Below are 23,949 nucleotides of genomic sequence, written 5' to 3'. Positions count from 1 at the left end.
AGTCCTTATGGATCTACAACCCTTTGGGTTATGCTCATTGGCATCATCTGAGAAGGCTCATGACAAGGTTGAAATGTTTCTATTATTCATTGACACACTTTTGTGTCTTTCAGACTTTCCTTCCCTTCAGTTTTCTATCTCCAATACAGCCTGCTTTCCAACCTTTCATCATGAAAATTTCTACCTCCCTCTTCAAGATTAGCTAAAATGCTATTTCCTCTAGGAAGCTACCCCTTGCATCTCTGGCATCTTGAGGTACCTGAGTCTCTACAGTGCACTCATGGACAATGGAAGCTCTCAGGAACTGAGACCCCCCCACCATCCTTTGGTCTAAACTTCACTTAGAATATACACTGTTAAATGTCTGTTTCATGTGCCAGATTGTGATTCCCTCCAGGGCAAGATGATAAGATGATATCTTACTCACAGATGTATACTTGCCTAACAATATACATGGCCCATGAAATGTGTTCAGAGATACTGTGTTAGATTTCTAGGGCTGCCAAAAAATTAGCACAAGCTCAGGTACAACAGAAATTTATTTTCTAGCAGTTCTGGAGGCCGGGAGTCTGAAATCAAGGACTCTCTCCGAAGGCTCTAGGGGAAAATGTTTGTTTTTTCGAGCTTCTGGTAGCTCTTTTGAGTTCCTTGGTTTACATCTGCATAATTCCAATCCCTGCCTCAGTGGCCTTCTCCTTTCTGTCTCTTTCCTTTGTGTGTCTCTTGTCATTGGATTTAGGGTCTACTCAGGTAATCTGGGATGATTTCATCTCAAGATTCCTAGTTTATCACAAAGACTTTTTTTCCAAATAAGTCTATAGTCAACACATTTCGGGTGGATTTATCTTTTGGGAGAAAGGACAAAATCCAACCCACTGAAAAAATGCTTTCTTCATGAGTGAGTAAATGAATGAAAGGGAAAAAATGTACTCTGTATATATGTATTTGCATGCACAAAAGATGAAGATAATAACTATTTGTTTTTACATTTTTATTTGTTACCGTCTATCCATAAGTTCACTTTGTAGATAATACATCATGCTTGTTGCCCTACTCATGTTGATAGAATTATTATGTCAAATAATATAGCAGTTATTTTTAAAAATTGTCAAAAGTTGTCAAATCAAAAGACACAATTAGAAAAACTATGCAATCATTCTAAGTATACGGCCTTCTTTTCAGACATGACTTTTCCTTTTCTAAAAAAGAACGTTTAAAAACCTGTTTCATACATGGCTTTCTTTTTTTCTCATCGAGTAAGACATAACTTGGGAGGTTACCACACAAATAGAACAAGAGCTTTCAAATAGGCATTTCTACATATAGTCACCTTACTGTTAGTCCCTCAAAACAAGTCTGCTTTAAGTAACAGGGCTTGAGAGACTGACAGCTGTTTCTTCTTGTGGAGAGTTATATTTGTCTATTTTCACAAACAGAACAGGTTGGGAAGTTACAGACCTAGAAAAATATAATAAAAAGATCCAGATTCATTTTCTGTTTGGTTTTAATATAGTCATTTTCTCTTTCCACTTTCAATGACTGCAGGATTTAATTTGAGTAATGCCACAGGCATGTGGTTTCAAGGAGAAAAAAATAGTTCCAATAGCCACCTCTCTGTTCCTCACTTTGAAAAAAAGAATAATTTGCTATAGTATATATTGAAAGACTTTTGAGATGTTTTCTTCTTTTTGCTGGCATTTGTGTTCTTTCTTATTTAAATAAACAGATGCCACTATATTTGAATTTTAAAAATATAGTTCTTGAAAAAGGCCTCTTAGCAAAATATAACCATTACATTGATGTATTTCAAACAAAAGCACCACCAAATTTTGTTATGAAAATAATAAAAAAACTTTACTACCTTCCTTTATGTTTACCTTCCTTTTCTCTCTCTCTCTCTCTATATACATGTATATATACATATGTATGTATATGTATATATATGTGTGTATGTATGTGTATATATATATGTGTATATATATATATATTTGTTTTTTCAATATCATTACCTCCCAGGTGATGCTAGTGGTAGAGTCTGCCTACCAATGCAGGAGACATAAGAGACAAGAGTTTGACCCCTGGGTCAGGAAGATTCCCTGGAGTGCCGGGGTCCAGCCCCGGTGGATCCAGGGAATTCGAAGTGGGGACAGAGTTGGAGTCTGGGAAAGGACTATTTAATTAGAAATATAAAGAGATGAGGAAAGAATAGTGTAGTAGGAAAATTAGTGGAGAAAAGAAACTGAATAACATGGTTTACACAGAAAATTAATAAAACCTCAAGACAAGAGGTTTGCACCATCTATGTCAGGCCACTGGCGCCCACTTGAATAGCGAAAGATGCCCCACCTTGCGCTCCCTCTGGCGTGGATCTTAGAAGCCAGGGCAAGTAAGTAGACTTGGTGAGCCCCCACGCTCCAGATGGGAATTCAGCTGGAAAAGGGGAGAAAAGAATGACATGGGGAAGCCCAGCATCGGTGCAAGACTCATAACTTTATTTTCAAAATCAGCTTATATACCCCAAGTTGTACATAAAGAAATAATGGAATATGCAGAGTTATGCAGGGGCAGCAGTCCTGACCCTCATTGAGACCAGGCTTTCTTTTTGCATACCTTCCCATATACAAAAGTTCTCAGGTGGTTTACATTATCGTCTGGCCAAGAGGCCTGTTAACATTTTTATGGCTCTCTTCCTAGATAAGTGTCTATCAACCAGGAAAACTCTTTTTCCCTAGAAGAGTTTTTTCTTTACTCTGCATCACCCTCAAAGTACTAAATAAAGTTACATTCCTGTAGAACAAAGGTGCAGTGTGTTATAACAAAGAAAGTACTTAACTCAAAGATCTAACGTTGCTAATACCAGGTCTACTACCTGTTTTTTCTATATACCAACTATATCTACAAATAAAAGATATGAAAATTTGGCAGCAAGTATTGGCTCAACAAATGAAACCTTTAATCAGTCCTATTCTAATGATTTTGACTCCTTGGAAGCCCCTACATTCCTAGGATGTTTTAAGCTTCCTGTGCCTCTCGTGGTCGGGAGGCCTCAAACAATCACATGTGCAGCTGTCAGAGTCCGGCAGGCAGGCTAGAAAGCCAGCAGAGGGGTTTTTGGACTGAAACACTCTTATTATGCTCAGGAGATTTATTATCTAAAACCTCTAAATTAACTTTTTCCAGAAAAAGGTGGTGGGGGGACAGCCCCCCGTTAATGTCAGAAGAGTAGGTGGAAAGCATAACACAGTAAAGCAGGCAGACTCTGGTTTTTGGGGGTGGATGCTCAGGAAATTCCAGGGGGAACCCCTGAAGTCTGATCACGCCGTTGCATTTTGTCCGGCTTCCTTCCTCATGACCTTTGCCACGGGCTGGATTCCTCACGCTGGCTCCTGGCACTGGAGAAGGAAATGGCAATCCATTCCAGTATTCTTGCCTGGAGAATTCCATGGACAGAGGAGCCTGGCAGGCTACATACAGTCCATGGGCTCGCAAAGAGTCGAACACAACTGAAGTGACTTAGCATATCTTCTGAGAATGCATATTGAATTCCTTCCTGAGAAGTTCATGGATCTTTATAAATAGCAAATGGGAAACATGGGACACCTAGCTCCAAGACTTTACTTTGCTTACATGGACAGCTTGGGCAATTAGAACACTAGTCAGTTCTTAAGAAGGCAACAGATTGGGGAAAAGAGATAGATTTAACTGACCTATGCATATTCCCTCTATTCAGTTGAGAACTAGATGGATCTGCCCCAAGTGTCTCTTTCCTAGCATCTCCTAAAAGTTACCCCTTTATAACACTTCCTTTTTATATAGACCTTCTTCCTTTTTCTTCAAATCTGTCTTGATTCTTCTACTAAACCCAAGAATCAAAATTGGTCTGATGTCACTTCTCCCCCTAGTACTCATGGCAGACATCACCAATAGATCATGATATTCTTTATTTATGTTCTTTATTGCTTAGCCTAAATTTGATCTCAAATAGAAAGCTTTAGATAACCATTTGCTTGCTCAGAAATTGTACAAGAGACAAAAAGTTTGCCATTTTTGCCCTAATTCATGAGATGGGATCCTTTTAGCCCACCTAATTCTTGCCAAATTCCTTTCTCAAGGAGGCTGTATCTTGCTTCTTGTATTGTCCTGCTACCACAACAATCCCATTAAGAATCACAGTGCCACCCCCTGTCTGCCTGGCTTTCCCTGTACCCTGGATGCTTGCAGGATTGGAGTCCCTGGGATAGAGGCCTGCTTGAATCAGACATGAGATTACCACACCTTTTAACTACTGTATCCTGGATTCCGTTGTCAGGGTAAGCCTCTGAATTGGTGTGCCTTTTCACTGCCCCTGGACCCCCTCTTCTGGCTTCTGCTGTGTTCCCATTGGCAGGGATTCCTGAGATCCTGGCACACTTTCTTCCAAGAGAATTCCTGTGAAAAAGCCTAAATACCAGTACCAGCTGTTTTTTTTGCCATATATGTTTTGTTGGAATAAAATGCAATAATTCTTATGAGACTCTTGGTATTGTTACTAGTCTATAATAGGCACTCAATAAATATCAGCTGCTAAAAGTTCTTTTGTCATCATAATCATTATTACCTCTATTAGAGTCTCCACCTCAACTCCAAAAAAGATTTCTTATAGACCAACTAGGAACAGGCTTCAAGTCTCAGAGATGCTTTGGCCACAAACAGATTTAAAGACAATTCTATCTGACAAGTATTCAAATTGGAGACCAGAGCCAATCAATAAGACTTACCATTTACTGATCTCCTGTGTTCCCCGCACTTTCCACATATCATCTTTTACTTAATCTGCACAAAACCCAGTTGGGTGGGAATTAAAATTCCCATTTTATGGATGAGAAAATGGAGGGTTGGAGTATCCCATGCCCAACAGAAACAATAGATAGTGAAAACAAAATCAAACCCAGCCCTTCTCAATTGAATGTGTTATTTCTCTGCAAACAGCCTGTGTCCTAGAAGCAGAGCTTAATTTCTGGGATTCCAGATAATCAGGTTTTATCTTGTGGCTTGTATGTTTTCTGCTCAGCCTTACATAAAGTAAGGCCTGAAATTTCCTCTGACAACCTACCTTTTGATTCCTTTGTTCTCCTCTAGCCAGACTCCTAGGCCCAATTATTCTTAGCTACTTTGGTTCTACTGTTTGACCATGATCATCCTTAAAGGCCCAAATCAGGTTTAAATTTTACATTTGGTTTTCTTAGAGTAGTCCAGTCCACATTTACACTATTTTACTCTCTCCTTCCAATTTCCTTTACCTTTCTAGTACTCTGCATCCATTGCTATACAATTATTGTCCTTAATTATTCCCTAGTTGTTTTCAGTACTGATTTATTCAGTCATTCATCTACTCAACTACTATATGCTTGAGTATATGTTATAAACAAGACACCTGAGTTAGGCAATGGATATAGAGGTATTTACAACTATTTAAAATGCCTTAGGATAATTTCAGTGGGGTGAATAAGAAATATACACTAATATCTAGACTATTGTGTTGAATAAGAAAAACACAATGAGAAATGGAGCTAAAAGGATTCAGACAAGGGAATAATTACTTCTCTTAGTACTCTTGCCTGGAAAATCTCATGGACAGAGGAGCCTGGAAGGCTGCAGTCCATGGGGTCGCTGAGGGTCGGACATGACTGAGCGACTTCATTTTCACTTTTCACTTTCATGCATTGGAGAAGGAATGGCAACCCACTCCAGTGTTCTTGCCTGGAGAATCCCAGGGACCGGGGAGCCTGGTGGGCTGCCGTCTATGGGGTCGCACAGAGTCAGACATGACTGAAGTGACTTGGCAGCAGCAGAAGGGAGTAAGGAGGAGACAATGATTCCATTGAACTGAGGTAGAAGACAGGTGTTGAAAGAAAGTGGGTTCTTACTGACAGGTGCTATCTGAACACAGGCACTGAGCTTAGAGCTAGGTAAGGGACTGTCACAAAGTAACAAGTAGCCATGGTTTGCCTGGACATTAGAGTATATCACAGGAAGCTGTGGGGATCAGGCACATGGTAGAGGCCCCTAAATACTGTGGGAGGATGTAATGATCTCACTGGGTAGGTAAAAGAAGGATCATACGTTTTTAAAATGATATATTGAGAACTGTGTTTTGCATCCCTCTCCCCAAGTACACAGAAAGTGCATTAAGGTTTAAGTCATGATTTTATGTGTCTTTCACATTTCTTTAGAACATAGCACAACCTGGACACAGAAGAGTATTTAATAAGTAGAGTATTTAATAAATAGCCAGATGATTGAAAAGAAGCAAATTATAATGATAGTTCTATTATATATTTTCGTACAAATAAACTTTCATGTTTATTTGAATTAGAATTTTTTTATTTTTATTTTTTTATTTTTTATTTTTAGAAGTCAAGTTTTTTTTTTTGTTGTTGTTGTTACAATGCCATTCTCCCAAATCATCCCACCCTCTCCCTCTCCCTCTGAGCCCAAAAGTCCCTTATACACATCTGTGTCTTTTTTGCTGTCTTGCATACAGGGTTGTCATTGCCATCTTTCTAAATTCCATATATATGTGTTAGTATACTGTTTTGGTGTTTTTCTTTCTGGCTTACTTCACTCTGTATAATTGGCTCCAGTTTCATCCATCTCATCAGAACTGATTCAAATGAATTCTTTTTAACAGCTGAGTAATACTCCATTGTGTATATGTACCACGGCTTTCTTATCCATTCATCTGCTAATGGACATCTAGGTTGTTTCCACGTCCTGGCTATTATAAACAGTGCTGCGATGAACATTGGGGTACACATGTCTCTTTCAATTCTGGTTTCCTCAGTGTGTATGCCCAGCAGTTGGATTGCTGGGTCATAAGGTAGTTCTATTTGCAATTTTTTAAGGAATCTCCACACTGTTCTCCAAAGTGGCTGTACTAGTTTGCATTCCCACCAACAGTGTAGGAGGGTTCCCTTTTCTCCACACCCTCTCCAGCATTTATTGCTTGCAAATTTTTGGATCGCAGACATTCTGACTGGTGTGAAGTGGTACCTCATTGTGGTTTTGATTTGCATTTCTCTAATAATGAGTGATGTTGAGCATCTTTTCATGTGTTTGTTAGCCATCCATATGTCTTCTTTGGAGAAATGTCTATTTAGTTCTTTGGCCCATTTTTTGATTGGGTCATTTCTGGAATTGAGCTGCAGAAGTTGCTTGTATATTTTTGAGATTAGTTGTTTGTCAGTTGCTTCATTTGCTATTATTTTCTCCCATTCAGAAGGCTGTTTTTTCACTTTGCTTATATTTTCCTTTGTTGTGCAGAAGCTTTTAATCTACCTAAAGAAACTAAAGACCTATACATAGAAAACTATAAAACACTGGTGAAAGAAATCAAAGAGGACACTAATAGATGGAGAAATATACCATGTTCATGGATCGGAAGAATCAATATAGTGAAAATGAGTATACTACCCAAAGCAATTTACAAATTCAATGCAATCCCTATTAAGCTACCAGCCATATTTTTCACAGAACTAGAACAAATAATTTCAAGATTTGTATGGAAATACAAAAAACCTCGAATAGCCAAAGCAATCTTGAGAAAGAAGAATGGAACTGGAGGACCTGACTTCAGGCTCTACTACAAAGCCACAGTCATCAAGACAGTATGGTACCGGCACAAAGACAGAAATATAGATCAATGGAACAAAATAGAAAGCCCAGAGATAAATCCACACACATATGGACACCTTATCTTTGACAAAGGAGGCAAGAATATACAATGGAGTAAAGACAATCTCTTTAACAAGTGGTGCTGGGAAAACTGGTCAACCACTTGTAAAAGAATGAAACTAGAACACTTTCTAACACCATACACAAAAATAAACTCCAAATGGATTAAAGATCTAAATGTAAGACCAGAAACTATAAAACTCCTAGAGGAGAATATAGGCAAAACACTCTCCGACATAAATCACAGCAGGATCCTCTATGATCCACCTCCCAGAATACTGGAAATAAAAACAAAAATAAACAAATGGGATCTAATTAAAATTAAAAGCTTCTGCACAACAAATGAATTAGAATTTTTTTAATTGAAAAGTTTAGCTTCCAATTAGATGTCATGATATTTATGGGAGAAAAGTCCTTTGCCTCTGAGTCAGTACTGATCTAATGAAAATACTGTCTGTGTGCTCAGTTGCTCAGTTATGTGTAACTCTTTGCGATCCCATGGATTGTGGTCCAGAAGTCTCCTCTGCCCATGGAATTTTCCAGGCAAGAATACTGGAGTGGGTTGCCACTTCCTACTCCAGGAGACGTTCTGGACCCAGGAATCAAACCCATGTCTCTTGCAGCTCCTGCATTGGCAGATGGATTCTTTACCACTGCACCACCTGGGAAGCCCTAGAGATATTAATTTCATCTTCAAAAATATTTATTATTATAAGAAGAGAAGCTCTAGACTAACTGCATATAAAAATGTGACAAATATTTATTATGTCAACTTTATCTGTTTCTATCATGAATTTAAAAGTTTTATTTAGAACAAGAACCTGGGAAACATTATCTTATTTTTTAATTTATTTTTATACAATTTTGAAAAATTACTTTACATTTACAGTTATTACAAAACATTGGCTATATTCCTGAGGACATATTGTATAATAGGTTTTGGACATATTGTACAATTGCACATATTGAGCCTTACACCCAATAATTGGTACCTCCCACTCCACATGCCTATGTTGTCCCTCTTCCCATTGGTAACCACTAGTTTATTTTCTATATCTGTGAGTCTGCTTCTTTTTTGTTATAGTCACTAGTTTGTTGTATACTATAACAAACTAGTCATTTCACATACAAGTGGTATCATACATTATTTGTCTTTCTCTATCTGATTTACATGGCATAATATCCTCCAAATCAATCAATGTTGCTGCAAATGACAGCATTTCATTCATTTTTATGGCTGAATGGTATTTCATTTTGTATATATGTACCACACTGTCTCCCATCTATTCATCTGTTGATAGACATGTTGTTTCCATATATTGGCAATAATGCTGCTATGAGCATTGTACGTGTATCTTTTTGAATTGGTGCTTTTGCTTCTTTCTAAAATATATATATCCAGGAGTAATACTGCTGGGTCATCTGGTAGTTCTATTTTTAGTTTTTTTAGAAACTTCCATACAGTTTTCCACAGTGGCTAGACCAATTTACATTCCTACCAACAGTGTACTAGGGTCTCCTTTTCTCTGTACCCATGCAAAATAACATCTGTTATTTGTGTCCTTTTTTGATGTTAGCCATTCTGACTGCTGCTGCTACTAGGTCACTTCAGTCATGTCCGACTCTGTGCGACCCCATAGACGGCAGCCCACCAGGCTCCCCTGTCCCTGGAATTCTCCAGGCAAGAACACTGGAGTGGGTTGCCATTTCCTTCTCCAATGCATGAAAGTGAAAAGTGAAAGTGAAGTCGCTCAGTCGTGTCCAACCCTTAGCGTGGATTGCAGCCTACCAGGCTCCTCCATCCATGGGATTTTCCAGGCAAGACTATGTTATCTTAAAAAGCCATATATCTATTTTTTCTCTAAAAGATATTTAATCACTTCACATACTCCTTTTTAATGTTATGAAATAAGATATCAGTGGGAGAGAATGTTTTCATGAAGCCCTTATCATCAGAACTGGCAGTTTGTACAGGACCAGAAAGTCCAGGAAAACCCATGATTCACACTCTGAACTCCTGAGCAAATGACTGTAGAAGCATCCAGGCTGTTCAAAGACCATAAATAAACAAAGAAAAAGTGCCTCTTCTCTCTTCTCCAAGGATTCCCTCATTGGATCTATGTGCATCCTCGAGAGGCCAAAAATCAGGAGCTGAAAGACAGAAAAGAGTTGGGCATTAGTTCCTTCAAACAAGTTTCTCTGTGAAAAGCACTTTTCTTTGAGTGGAAAGGGTCCTTTCGTTTTAGACTTTATGGTGAAGTGAATGATGTAGAGATCATTTCCTGATCTCTGTTCCTATGTGTCAGCCTCTGATCGCTCTGGTGAGAGAATGAACTTAGGAAAATGACCCCACATTGTAGAAGGGGAGACATGTTTATATAACTTTTCCCACCTAAAATAAAAACATACTTTTCTTGGACCAAATTTGTTACTACTGGTCACTTGTAAAATATGCTTTAGGTAAAATGAATTTTCACCTGGATAATACTTTAAAAGTAACAAGTAATTATAGAGATGTTTGGAACATTTATTTATAACTGGAAATTTTCTTCAGGAAAACTCAAAGTTCCCTCAGGAGAGATGGATGGGATATTTGGATCTAGCCTATTGGTCTGCCAGTTGAGCAGGTTGTGCTGTTTGCAAATATCTTCTTTCTTAGAGAGGAACTACGTGTTTATTCTTAAAATGTCATCAATATTTCTTGCTTTTTTTCATTTGTACAACATTCCTATTGCTTGCACAGGAGACAACTGTGTGTATAGAGTTTTCTCTACTTGAGAAATTGTTTGGTCTGCTCTTTTGGAAAAATAATTACACAGAGTGTCCAATACAGATATTAACATTGGCGACATCTAGTCCTGAAGCAATGCAGGGTTAGGAGAAATTTGTTTGAACTGAACTCATTGCGTAAAAGGCTATTTAGTTTTCTTTCTACATTCACAAAGGACTATAGTTGCAAAGTGAGTCAACATCCTGCAGCATCCCACAGTGTATCAGGCTGAGACGTTATATTTTCTTTCTCATATGTGGTACTGTCTATAATGTCTCCCTTCTTTCTAAATCTGCTCTTCCCAGACGGAGTTGGTCTAGCAGTTGTTTGTACTGAGTGGTTTTTTAGGGAGAGGTGGTTAAGAATAGCAAGTACAAGCACATTATTATTATTTTTCAGCCCTCTCTTCAAAAAATGCCATGCACCGTATGTATTTACTTTTATGAAGTAAAAATGATAATTCCTGGTAAAAGTATGCTGTGGCGGATGGGAAAAAGATGATTTGGTCAGATTCAGGGACTAACTATAAGTTACCATGGAAACATAAAAGAACAAGAAAGCATAACACTCTGACTTAAAGGAACTGACTGACCAGATGACAAGGATGTACCTTGTTTCAACAGTGTTACCACAGGTTGGCCTGATTTTCGGCAGGGTAAGGGAACATTTTAATATAGCTGGTTTCTCCTATTCATCTCTTTGACTCTACACTTGGGTGAGGAGATTTGTATCACATGGAGGTACCCTTTCATTTAGATAGAGAAAAAGCAAAGTCTTAAAGAATGACTGAGTAATAACCAAATTGTCAGATCACAAATTTGTTGCAAATATGGAAAACCTTCTCCTACTGAATTGATAGAGACCTCTGTTTGTTAATTTTTCAATTCATTAGATAAGAATTTGTGAGTTGCCATGTCTGCCTGCTACCACTATTCTAAGTACATTATAACAAGTTATACCACTATTGAATGTGGCGAATCCATCTAAGATTCCTCTGCCTGTTCTGACGTTACCTACAACATTACTACAACAATAACACCAGGGTACATATTACTTTGTCTGCTGCTGCTGCTAAGTCGCTTCAGTCATGTCCAACTCTGTGCGACCCCATAGATGGAAGCCCACCAGGCTCCCCCGTCCCTGGGAGTCTCCAGGCAACCCACACTGGAGTGGGTTGCCATATCCTTCTCCAATGCATGAAAGTGAAAAGTGAAAGTGAAGCCGCTCAGTCGTGCCAACTCTTAGTGACCCCACAGACTGCAGGCTACCAGGCTCCTCCGCCCATGGGATTTTCCAGGCAAGAGTACTAGAGTGGGGTGTCATTGCCTTCTCCGTATTACATTGTCTACTCAGCATCTTTTTTCTAAGAATCATCCTGTACATCCCTCTCTGCAGTCACACGATTACTGTCCCATTCCTGCACTGTGACCCTGCACTGTGACTCTTTTGTCACAGCTGATTGGTTTATTGAGTTCATCTTTTCTGTCTCTGTATCAGCAGCAGTAAATTCTTCATCAACAGCTGAAAGAGTAAAAGGTGATTAGACCTAAAACTTTAAAAATTCAAAGCCATAACTGGCTACATGTTTTTCCCCTCCTTTGAAATGTAGATCAGGAAACAGAGAGCTGGGATGCAGAGAAAAAGACTGATGAAGTTGACCTGCAGAGATGGATAGAAAAGAGAGATGGAGAGAATTTTAACAATTTTGAGTTCCTGATTTTGGTCTGTTCCTAAAGCCTGGCTACATTTCTGTCTTTGAGTTTTATCCACTAACCTGATATCCTTCTAATAAATTTCTTATTTTCTTAGGCTACCTACAAGGATTCACTTCCTTGTAAGGAAAAAGTACTAATTAGAAATTGATATAAAAGAAATGGGGTGCTGCAAAAAACAGACCCCAACATGTGGAGCTTGATGAATTCAGATGAGAAGAATTGAGGATTCCATTGCCCTTCATGTAGGACAATGGGGAACCACAGGTATCGTGCTATTGCAAAGCAGGCAGCTAAACCATTCTGATGCCTCTAGGAACTCAGACTTCATGCCCACTGATGCTGAAGCATTGAGACTTGTTGGCAACTTGGTGGGATGCCTGTATATTTAGAAGCTGTAGGCAATATTGCCTCCAGCAAGGGCTACAGAGACAGGAGCTCCCTTCAGGTAGGCCTATTGGAAAAGCAGATAAGGGACACCAGTTAAGTACATAGTCTCATGAAGAAAAGCCATTTTGCGCCTGATGCTAGCTAAGGAAATTCATAATGACCAAAGCCTAGCTGAATGGCAACTGCCAAATTCCCTGAGACCTACAAAAAATAAGTGCATTGTTGAAGAAAATGAGGGATGTGGGGTATTTGAAATGGAGCTATCTGGGGGACAGCAGAAGAGTTAGGAAGCACTGATCCTCTTTCAAAAAATAAATAAATAAAAACCCTCTGCTGCAAAGCCCTGGTCAGTCCAAAGACTCAGTGCTTCTCACTGACCAGTATATGGGTGGGAATACAGCCCAGGAGAGGCCAGATCCAGGACAAATCTGCCCCACTTTACCACCACTGCCTGGCCTATCACAGAACCTGAGGCTGATTGTGTAAAACTCAAAACTAGGAGAAAGGACAGAATTTTCACTTACATTGTAAAGAAGTCAAGAGCATGGGGCCTGGTTTCAACCTGAGATTCAGAGTATGATAGAAAACCCTTCTATCATTGATACAAGTTTTGAAAACAATATAAACAATCAGCTGACTAAATTTTTAAGTGAAGTGTGAAAGTCACTCAGTCGTGTCTGACTCTTTGCAACCCAACAGACTGCAGCCCACCCGACTTCTCTGTCCATGAAATTCTCCAGGCAAGAATACTGGAGTGGGTTGCCATTCCCTTCTCCAAGTGTTAAGGGAACTGTGTTGCACAAAACAAAACAAAACAAAACAAAACAAAACAAAAAAAAAACAAAAAAAAACAAAACCACATGCCTTGCTCATAGGACACTGGGCTTTTTCAACCCCAAACAATCTCAAGAGCCAATAGGTCATGGACTGTTAAGGTGGTATAATCCTCCCACCAAAAATCCTCCTCTATTTTCAGAAATGACTCTTGGGACTTCCCTCGTGGTCAAGTGGTTAAGAATCTGCCTGCCAATGCAGGGTACGTGGGTTCGAACCCTGGTCCAGGAAGATTCCACATGCTGCAGAGCAACTAAGCCCGTGCATCACAGCAACTGAGCCAGAGCTCTAGAGCTTATGCTCCACAATAAGAGAAGCCACCACAATGAGAAGTCCTTGCACAGCAACAGAGTAGCCCCTGATCACTGCAACTAGAGAAAGCTCACTTGCAGCCACAAAGACCCAGAGCAGCTAAAAATAAATAAAAATTTAAAAAAGAAAATAAATAGCCCTGGAAGACTGGACAAGGGAACTCACCCTAGCAGGTAAAACTTAAGGCAGTCAGACTGGCACAGCAAAGAACTCACTCTGATTAAAACTGCTACAAGGTATTTTTATAGATGAGATCACCAAAGTTAATTTCTTACCCAAGGTCACAAAGCTATTAGAATTGGGCTATGAACACAGGTAGACTAGTTTTAGAAAACCCACACCCATGGCATTTACTGGTTCTGTTTTGCCCATCAAGATGAATCTAGAAGATGAATTCTGGTTCTGCCACTCGAAAGCTGTGTAACACTGGATAAACTGCTTAACGTCTCTGTATCTAAGTTTCCCCTCCTTTAAGTGAGGATAACAATACTGACTTGTGTCTAAAGAAGCCTCCTCAATGTTTCATGACTAGGTTTTGACAAACTGTGATCAATTATATCTCCAAACGTTTTGAAACATTAGATGAAGAAACACTGTGAGGTCTAGACTTGTTTGATATCTTCTACCAAATCTCATCAGGGGGCTTCCCAGGTGGCTAAGTGGTAAAGAACCTGCCTGCCAATGCAGGAGATGCAGAAGATGTGGGTTCGATCCGTAGGTTGGGAAGATCCACTGGAGGAGGAAATGGGAATCCACTCCAGTATTCTTGCCTGAAAAATCCCATGAACAGAGGAGCGTGGTGGGCTACAGTCTATAGCACTGTGAAGAGTCAGACACAACTGAGCACACAACCCACCAAATATCATTAATTCAGACCACTGGAGGATGTGTTTCAATTAGGGAAAGAATTGTGTTATAGAGTATTCTAAATTTAAATACAGTAGAAAACTCACTAAAATCCTATATGTTATCCAAGTAAACATGACTTAGTTCTTATCCTATTGGAATTGACAATTTAGTGGAAGAGACAGATTAAAGCTTAATATGATGTGACAAGGGCCAATAGTGGTTTACAAAGGAGATCAGAAGGAAAGATGTATTGCGGGGAGATTTGAGAGATGAGTGATGAGGACATTCCAGGCCAAGATGACAGTGTGAGAAGTCACGTAGACTTTTTAAAACTCCATTATATATTTAAGAGAGAAGGCAATGGCAACCCACTCCAGTGTTCTTGCCTGGAGAATCCCAGGTGAAGGGGAGCCTGGTAGACTGCTGTCTATGGGGTTGCACAGAGTCGGACATGACTGAAGCGACTTCGCAGCAGCAGCAGCATATATTTAAGAGTGCTGTGGTGTATTGTGTAGCAAGCTACAGCAAGACACAAACAGTGGGAGATGCATCCGGAAAGGTAAACTGGATGTTGAACAACATGAACTTCAAGCTTTTAAGTGCACATATGCTACTAGCATTAGCAAGAAAAAGCCACTAGTGAAACACAGTGGGCCTTCATGCCCTCCATGTCTTCCACCTGCCTTTTATCTGTGGAAAAACTTTAGCCAAAGAATAATTTTAGTCAGAGAAGTGAGAAAATACAGAAACAAAGATAAACAGTCAAAGGAGACCACATAATAATGGTTTAGTCATTAAGCAGAGTCAAGGACCTTTAGTTCCTTCTCAAGGGCTATAGATAATATTCTGAGCCATATCCTGTGAGCTGTCTTATCGATACTGAAACCTCTACCAGGTGGAAAAAGTTAACTACATGGTGACCGGATACAGTCCGGTGACAAACGCTGCCACAATCCCAAGAACTGGCCTCAAGGAAATGGGAACAAACTGACTGTAGAACTGTACTTAAATCAAGGTGATACTGATCAGACTATAATCAATTTTAAGATGCTTAGAGCTGACTGCTATTTCTGCGTGTAGATCCCTCCCTCAGCCTATAGCTTGGCCCACAGATTGGCAGTAGGGACAATCAGCCTTGGACAGGAGTGTGGCCTACAGCACCCCCTCCCAACTGCTGGCATCCAAAATAAGACAAACTTTCCTTTCCACAAACTTTGCTTCTTTATTAGCTTTTGAGAGGCCAGCAGCCAGACTCCACTTTCAGTTACACTAGGAATTACTTCAATAAGTAGATAAAAATATTTTAAATTATCCTGATAACTTTAAGGAGACAAATATTACTAAACCATTTTAAACTAGTAGGTTGTCTTAAATTTCTAAAGTATTTCTTTGAATTTTCACTTATGTTACTTGTGTCACTTACGTTACTAATATGCTATCTTGACCCAGAAACTGTATTATCATCAATGTTAACAATCAAATTTTATTATTCCAGATTATCCTAAGACTTTGCTCATCCTTGTTCATAAATGATCACCAATTTACTTTTTCTTAATCTTATTAGAATTACAAAATTTGCCATGATAATGTCTGAAGCACCATTTCCAAGATTGCATCTTATATAAAAAGTAAACTGTTTCAAACAAATTTGGGAACCAGTAGAATGGACAAAATTAATGGGCTCTTGATTGCAGGAGCATTCAGGGTCTTTCGGTTGCTAATATTTCTTGTGAAACACCACAACAGGATGGAGAAAATAGACGTTTTAAAAATTACATGATAAATATTTACTTTGTGGACCACCTAGTAACCTTTTGAGGAAGATCAGTGTTCTGTGACTCCTGAGTGGGTAAACCTTTTTGGACCCCTCCAGGTTATCACATAATGCAGGTTCGAAGAACAGCCACAGCTGTTAGCTCTCTGCCATGCACACAACTGAATGGTGACAATGAATCCCTCTTTCATGGAAAATCCTCCTATAGGATGGTTTGTAGAACAGTAATTAATTTTATTATAGCTCAGATTTTTCCTTTAAGCCATTATTTTTTCAATATAATACATGCTGTCTGCAGGTGCTTATTTTTATAGTAACCACCTCTTTTATTTCCAGGTGTTTCTGAGCTTGCAATTATCCGTTTCTCTTAGTCACAAAAGGTCGTGACAACTAAGAAAATGGAAGGTACTTTCTGTCTTCAGCCATGCATCTCCAAGTTCAAGAAATACACCAAGCTTTATTTTCTTCTGTAAGAAAAAAAATAGTGTGCACTGAGGTGGTGAGGGGTGAAGGTGTTAGGAAGAAGTTTCCATAGCTGGTAGAATCATGGACTGAGAAAACTTTTAAAAATACTGAGCCCTGAACCTCATGCAAGACCCCCTAAATAAAAATACACAGGCAAGGGGCTTGGAATGTTTACCTTTAAAAAGCTTCCCAGTCGATGATGGTGCCATTGGCTGGCAGACTGACAGTTTGTAGTGTGCAGTGGAGATTTGTTAAAGCTTGTCCTATGACCCACTTCACACTCAGGTTTATGTGGCATTTGAGTCAGATTTACTCCAAATGTTGTAAATTGTTTTTCTTTTGAGAATATAATGATATTCCAAAACTCTTTGACTTTTTTCCTCTCTCTCTTTATGGATTTTTCTTATCTGATCATGTATTATATACTGAAGTTTCCTCAGAGAATTTTGCTTCCTTTTTTGTTGTTTTTTTTCCCAATGTATTTTGCGTTTCCTGGATTAAATGATGGGTTTCTTTGTTGTGATACTGGGACTGAGTTCCAGTTATTGGATGTTAGAACTCACTGTGTGTACTAGGTAACTAAAATTTGTTCATCAAATATTCATTTCTTACTATATGCCTGGGGATGGGAAAGGGTATTGAGTGCAAAGGGGCTTGATAAAACTTCATGGTCATGAAAATATCATATCTATTAATCGATTGTGATGGTTCCGGGACTGTATGCATTTGTCAAAACTCATCCAGTTGTACATTATTTTATGTAAGTTGCACCTTAAAAAGCCTGACATTTTAGAAGCTCCAAGTGCAGGAGTTGATGCACCTGAGCAGGGCTTGTTGAGCAGGAGAGGCAACTGAAGCACAAGAATATAGGGCTGCTCAAAATCACAATGTGGAGTGTAGATGACCAGGCTGACTGCTCAAGCCTAGGATCTAAGACCCGGCAGCTTGGATCCTAATGCCAAGATTCCACCGGTGAGGACTGTAGGCATGAGCCTGTCCCAGTGAGGTGGAGAGTCCAGGCCCCATAGGACCGTGGATACTCATGCTTCGCAGAGCTAAGAATCCACATGCTTGGGCAACCTCCTTCATGCTGTTTACAGATATTATATAGCAGTGTGTTGAAACAGATTGGCCATATTTTGGTGGGTTTTGGGTTTATGGATGGGTTGAGGCCCATCTAGTCAAGGCTATGGTTTTTCCTGTAGTCATGTATGGATGTGAGAGTTGGACTGTGAAGAAGGCTGAGCGCCGAAGAATTGATCCTTTTGAACTGCGGTGTTGGAGAAGACTCTTGAGAGTCCCTTGGACTGCAAGGAGATCCAACCAATCCATTCTGAAGGAGATCAGCCCTGGGATTTCTTTGGAAGGAATGATGCTAAAGCTGAAATTCCAGTACTTTAGCCACCTCATGTGAAGAGTTGACTCATTGGAAAAGACTCTGATGCTGGGAGGGATTGGGGGCAGGAGGAGAAGAGGACGAGAGAGATTGAGATGGCTAGATGGCATCACTGACTCGATGGACGTGAGTTTGAGTGAACTCTGGGAGTTGGTGATAGACAGGGAGGCCTGGCGTGTTGCAATTCATGGGGTCGCAAAGAGTCGGACACGACTGAGCGACTGAACTGAACTGAACTGAACTGAACTGAAAAGAGGAAGAAATGAGACACAGAGAAAGAGAGGGTATAAGGAAAAGATTCTTTGACACACTTATATCTGAAAAATCCAAGAAAGTAAATATGAGAATAAGGGTATCAATTAACTAAAGAAGGACATAGGCAGAAGGAAAGAAACACTGTGTAGACTGTTCCCAAACACCAGGAAGGTTTGGCTATTTGCTTCCAGAGGGTCAGTGATGCTCTGGATACAAAGCACAGTTGTGCATTGCTGTGCACATGTGCTAAGTTGTCTCTGACTCTTTGCAGCTCCATGTACTGAAGCCTGCCAGGCTCCTCTGCCCATGGAATTTTCTATGTATGGATACTTGAGTGGGGTGTCATTTCCTTCTCCAGGGAGATCTTTCCTGACCCAGGGATCAAACCCACATCTCCTCTGTCTCCTGCATTTGGCAGGCAGATTCTTTACCACTGAGCCACTTGGGAAGCCCTACAGAGCACAGTAGGTTTTGTCTATTTAAAAATTGTTATTGCTGTTGTGTTTTCTGGTGTACCATAACCAGGTGTTTGAAATTAGACAAGATTGCCTGTATTTCTGGGAGGGATTCCATAAAGAAGAATTATATGTATTTAGATATATTTAATCACATTCATTCTTTGGCATTGCCTTTCTTTGGGATTGGAATGAAAACTGACCTTTTCCAGTCTTGTGGCCACTCCGGAGTTTTCCAAATTTGCTGGCATATTGAGTGTAGCACTTTCACAGCATCATCATTCAGGATGTGAAATAGCTCAACAGGAATTCCATCACCTCCACTAGCTTTGCTCGTAGTGATGCTTTCTAAGGCCCACTTGACTTCACATTCCAGGATGTCTGGCTCTAGATGAGTGATCACACCATTGTGATTATCTGAGTCGTGAAGATCTTTTTTGTTCAGTTCTTCTGTGTATTCTTGCCACCTCTTCTTAATATCTTCTGCTTCTGTTAGGTCCAGACCATTTCTGTCCTTTATCGAGCCCATCTTTGCATGAAATGTTCCCTTAGTATCTCTAATTTTCTTGAAGAGATCTCTAGTCTTTCCCATTCCGTTGTTTTCCTCTATTTCTTTACATTGATCACTGAAGGTGGCTTTCTCATCTCTTCTTGCTATTCTTTGGAACTCTGCATTCAGATGCTTTTATCTTTCCTTTCCTCCTTGGCTTTTTGCCTCTCTTCTTTTCACAACTATTTGTAAGGCCTCCCCAGACAGCCATTTTGCTTTTTTGCATTTCTTTTCCATGGGGATGGCCTTGATCCCTGTCTCCTGTACAATGTCACGAACCTCATTCCATAGTTCATCAGGCACTCTATCTATCAGATCTAGGCCCTTAAATCTATTTCTCACTTCCACTGTATAATCATAAGGGATTTGATTTAGGTCATACCTGAATGGTCTAGTGGTTTTCCCTACTTTCTTCAATTTGAGTCTGAATTTGGTAATAAGGAGTTCATGATCTGAGCCACAGTCAGCTCCTGGTCTTGTTTTTGTTGACTGTATAGAGCTTCTCCATCTTTGGCTACAGAGAATATAATCAATCTGATTTCAGTGTTGACCATCTGGTGATGTCCATGTGTAGAGTCTTCTCTTGTGTTGTTGGAAGAGGGTGTTTGCTATGACCAGAGAATGCTCAAACTACCACACAATTGCACTCATCTGACACACTAGTAAAGTAATGCTCAAAATTCTCCAAGCCAGGCTTCAGCAATATGTGAACCGTGAACTTCCAGATGTTCAAGCTGGTTTTAGAAAAGGCAGAGGAACCAGAGATCAAATTGCCAACATCCGCTGGATCATTGAAAAAGCAAGAGAGTTCCAGAAAAACATCTATTTCTGCTTTATTGACTATGCCAAAGCCTTTGACTGTGTGGACCACAATCAACTGTGGAAAATTCTGAGAGAGATGGGAATACCAGACCACCTGACCTGCCTCTTGAGAAATCTGTATGCAGGCCAGGAAGCAACAGTTAGAACTGGACATGGAACAACAGACTGGTTCCAAATAGGAAAAGGAGTACGTCAAGGCGGTATATTGTCACCCTGCTTATTTAACTTCTATGCAGAGTACATAATGAGAAACGCTGGACTGGAAAAAACACAAGCTGGAATCAAGACTGCGGGGAGAAATATCAATAACCTCAGATATGCAGATGACACCACCCTTATGGAAGAAAGTGAAGAGGAACTAAAAAGCCTCTTGATGAAAGTGAAAGAGGAGAGTGAAAAAGTTGGCTTAAAGCTCAACATTCACAAAACGAAGATTATGGCATTCGGTCCCATCACTTCATGGGAAATAGATGGGGAAACAGTGGAAACAGTGTCAGACTTTATTTTTTTGGGCTCCAAAATCACTGCAGATGGTGACTGCAACCATGAAATTAAAAGACGCTTACCCCTTGGAAGAAAAGTTATCACCAACCTAGACAGCATATTCAAAAGCAGAGACATTACTTTGCCAACTAAGGTCCATCTAGTGAAGACTATGGTTTTTCCTGTAGTCATGTATGGATGTGAGAGTTGGACTGTGAAGAAGGCTGAGCTCCGAAGAATTGATGCTTTTGAGCTGTGGTGTTGGAAAAGACTCTTGAGAGTCCCTTGGACTGCAAGGAGATCCAACCAGTCCATTCTGAAGGAGATCAACCCTGGGACTTCTTTGGAAGGAATGATGCTAAAGCTGAAACTCCAGTACTTTGGCCATCTCATGCGAAGAGTTGACTCATTGGAAAAGACTCTGATGCTGGGAAGGATTGGGGGCAGTAGGAGAAGGGGGCGACAGAGGATGAGACGGCTGGATGGCATCATGGACTCAATGGAGATGAGTCTGAGTGAACTCCTGGAGTTGGTGATGGACAGGGAGGCCTCGCATGCTGCAATTCATGGGGTCGCAAAGAGTCGGACATGACTGAGCAATTGAACTGAACTGAACCATATTCATATTTATCACTGAAGAGCAATTATTATGGAAATACTATAATGAGAATGAATAAATTTATGCTTAATACAATGTAACCACTGAAACAAGACAGGTTTGAAGGGAGTAGAATGATGTTTTTGATTCTTTGCAGAGTTTAAGTTTGCCAGCAAACCATACTAATCTAGCAAAAAGGCATGGAAGAGATTCTTCTTCATTTTCCTCAGAAGGAACCAACCCCTGGACATCTTGATCTTGGGCTTTCAGCCTTTAGCATGGTGAAAGAAAAATTTTATGTGAAGACATGCAGTATAAAGTATTTTGTTTTGGCAGCCCTGCAAATATACTGGGGCTATGAAAAAAATAGACAGTAAAGGGTATTAGGTATCCTTAACAGGGGCCTACCTCACACACGGCTTCCCTGGTGGCTCAGTGGTAAAGAACCCACAAGGCCAATGCAGGAGACACAAGAGATGCAGTTCCAATCCCTGGATCAGGAAGGTCCCCTGGAGAAGGAAATGGCAACCCAACTCCAGTATTCTTGCCTGAGAAATCCCACGGAAAGAGGATCCTGGTGGGCTACAGTCAGCCCATAGGGTTGCAAAGAGTTGGACAGGACTGAGCGCACACCTTACCCTAGTCATTTTTATATAGAGTCTCCAAGAGGTGACCAGTTGTTTTCCTGACCATTCACACCCCTTGCTAGGGAACACTGAGTTTTGGTCTTCCCTCCTTACTGCCAGCACTCTGTAAACATCTTCATCATTGTTCCTATAAAATTATCCTGAATGATTTATGTCTCTACTAATCCCACCAGGCTGGGAGCATCTCAAGAGCAAAGACTCTCTCATTCCCCTTTATAGTTCTTAATTTCTAGCACATATTCTGGCACATGATAAGTGCTCAATACACACTCATTAGATAAATGAATGGATATATTATACAAAAGTGAATGGAGAATGTGCATGATTCAATGAGAATTTAATGTATGTATGCAAGCTTTCCATTATCTTATAATTAATATTCAATATGAATTAAATCTAGTTTGTCATGGAACAAGTCAGCACTGCTTTTCTTCAGTGGGAACAGCAGCTTACCTGGAACAGACTTCCCAGACATGCAGGCTGGCTGTGGACACATAGGCTCTGAGGATTTTGACGCTGTGTGAGACATATGCCTATTTTTCAATCTGAAAACCAGAGATGGTAATAGCACTGCCTACCTCACAGGGTTGTTGGGAGAGTTAAATAGGCTAACACATGTCAGAAATGCTTCTAATAATGCCTGGCATAGGTTACGTGCTCAAAGAGTGCCAATCATTATTACTGGAGGGAAGACTCACTTGAGAAGACTTCTAAGGCCCTTAATAATGTATTGGATGGCTCACTATGTGCCTGAGTCACTGTGGATAAAATGAAGGTACAGATTTGTTCTCACTGCTCATTGACCTGAGAGCCTAATGGGAAAGGCAGAGGTAATAAAATAATTACAAAATAAACAATTCAATTGTGATCATTTCTGTGAAGGTAATGCCTGGTACTTTGAGACCAACAATGGAAGATTTAACTGGCTGGCAAAGTCAGGCATAAGGAACTGAGATCTGAGATGTTCGTGGAAGTTGGCTGGTGAAGATGTGAAGGACAGTATTCCAGACAGAAAGAGTGGCTGTCCAAAGGCCCTGAGGCAGTAAGGGCTTTGGGGGTTTAAGAAAGAGAAAAGAAGTCAGTGTGGTTGGGGGACAGAAAGTGAGTGAACTAACAAACCTATGGTTATCAAAGGGGAAGGGTGAGGGAGGAGGAATAAATTGGGTGTTTGGGTTAACATATACACACTGCTGCTGCTGCTGCTACTGCTGCTAAGTCTCTTTAGTCATGTCCGACTCTGTGCGACCCCAGAGATGGCAGCCCACCAGGCTCCCCCATCCCTGGGATTCTCCAGGCAAGAACACTGGGGTCGGTTGCCATATCCTTCTCCAATGCATGAAAGCGAAAAGTCAAAGTGAAGCCGCTCAGTCGTGCCAACTCTTAGTGACCCTACGGACTACAGCCTACCAGGCTCCTCCATCCATGGTATTTTCCAGGCAAGAATACTGGAGTGGGGTGCCATTGCCTTCTCCTAACATATACACACTACTACACATAAAATAGATAGTCAACAAGGATCTACAGTATAGCACGGGGAACTCTACTCAATATTCTATAATAACTTATATGGGAAAAGAATCTGAAAAAGAATGGATATATGTATAACTGAATCACTTTGCTCGACACATGAAACTAACACAACACTGTAAACCAATCATATAAAATAAAAGTTTAATTTTAAAAAGATGAGGGTGTATGAAAACACAGCTGCCACCTCCCATGAACTTTATCAAGTTGATAAAAAACAGTCAACCCTGAAGAATATTAAGTTTATTGGACTTCAAAAATAGAGAATCCTTTGGGTATCCAGGCAAATCAGATTGTAAGTTCCCAAGTTAACTTACAAGGGAAAAAAAATGTCAGACTGCTCTCAGACTTCTTGACAACAAAATTACACATCAAAAGGTAATGTAGCAAAATCTAT

At 40.1% G+C, this 23,949-nt stretch overlaps 1 long non-coding RNA gene across 1 annotated transcript in view; it reads right to left on the bottom strand.

The window, feature by feature from the left end:
• Positions 1–8,544: 8,544 nt before the first annotated feature.
• The window catches only part of LOC138442425 (uncharacterized), a 239,803-nt gene continuing 224,398 nt past the window's right edge, over positions 8,545–23,949 (bottom strand). Inside the window, exon 3 of the long non-coding RNA XR_011257679.1 lies at positions 8,545–9,864. This is a non-coding gene — a long non-coding RNA (uncharacterized lncRNA). The remainder of the gene's footprint in view (positions 9,865–23,949) is intronic.

This window comes from Ovis canadensis, chromosome 6, assembly GCF_042477335.2.
Source record: "Ovis canadensis isolate MfBH-ARS-UI-01 breed Bighorn chromosome 6, ARS-UI_OviCan_v2, whole genome shotgun sequence".
Classification (NCBI taxonomy): Eukaryota; Metazoa; Chordata; class Mammalia; order Artiodactyla; family Bovidae; genus Ovis; species Ovis canadensis.
Note: the sequence above shows the minus strand (reverse complement) of the source record. Positions and strands in the feature narration are given on the sequence as shown.